The sequence below is a fragment of the Elephantulus edwardii genome, unplaced genomic scaffold (genome assembly GCF_000299155.1).
Source record: "Elephantulus edwardii isolate Elephantulus edwardi_28Jun2011 unplaced genomic scaffold, EleEdw1.0 scaffold00387, whole genome shotgun sequence".
Lineage (NCBI taxonomy): Eukaryota > Metazoa > Chordata > Mammalia > Macroscelidea > Macroscelididae > Elephantulus > Elephantulus edwardii.
Genome location: NW_006400137.1, coordinates 480,902 through 481,933, shown reverse-complemented (window position 1 = coordinate 481,933; position 1,032 = coordinate 480,902).

Genomic DNA, 1,032 nt, shown 5'->3' with positions numbered 1-1,032 from the left:
TGTATGTGTGTGTATGTGTGTATATATATATATATGTATATGTGTGTGTATACATATATTACATATATATAAATTGTTTCTGGCTTCCACAAGTACTAGTCTCTTAGTTTTACAGATTCTTCGTTTTATGAGATTTATGTGTTTGATTTTCATTTTTTTGATGTGTAATATTTAACTCTATAAAGTTTTGATACTACTTACAAAAATGTGAACTGTGGAGAAAGGGGAAATATACACAATTAGAGGATTCCAAGTTGTGAATGGAATTGCTTCCTATGCTTAATAAATCTCTTTTACTTTCCACTGGAATTGCAAAGATATTTGAAAACAAACAAAAAAGAAAGAGGTACAAAGCCTCTAGCACTAGAAATAATTTGATCCATGGGCCCAGCTATGCAATTTTTATAATTGATTTATAGCCAATTCCTACTTTAACCTCAGAAACATGAGACTATTGAGAAAGGAAAGTGTTTGCATTCACCTCATCTGTATGGCTCTATCTTAGAGAGCTGGTCTCATGGGTATCAGCCAGAAAGCCTTGCCATTGACCTCTCTCTAGTAAGAAGTTTTGGTTTTTGAAATGGTCAAAATATTTTATTGCTCAACACTCCTTGCCCAACTTATCCAGTAATGCTTTTTATCTTGCTGTTTCCACTAAGGACATAGTAGATTAAGCGGATGTTTATTCTGGTGATCCATTGTAGTGTGAGATTAAACTCAATGTACAACAACTCTGAACCAGCTCTATCCTAAGCCAACATTATTGTCCTTGAAAAACCTACTCAGATTACCCCAGTCACTGAGTCAATCCATCTCACTGAGGGTCTTCTCTTGCACTGTTCCTTCATCCTCCCAAGGACTGATCCCTCCTTGCAATATGCCCAAGGTATGTCATACGAAGCTTCAGAATCTTTGCCTCCAAGGAGCAGTCTGACTTCACCCTCTCCTGGATGAACTGGTTTATTCTACTGCAAGTCTATGGTATATTCAATACTCTTCTCCAGCACCACAGCTCAAAGGCATCCATTCTCT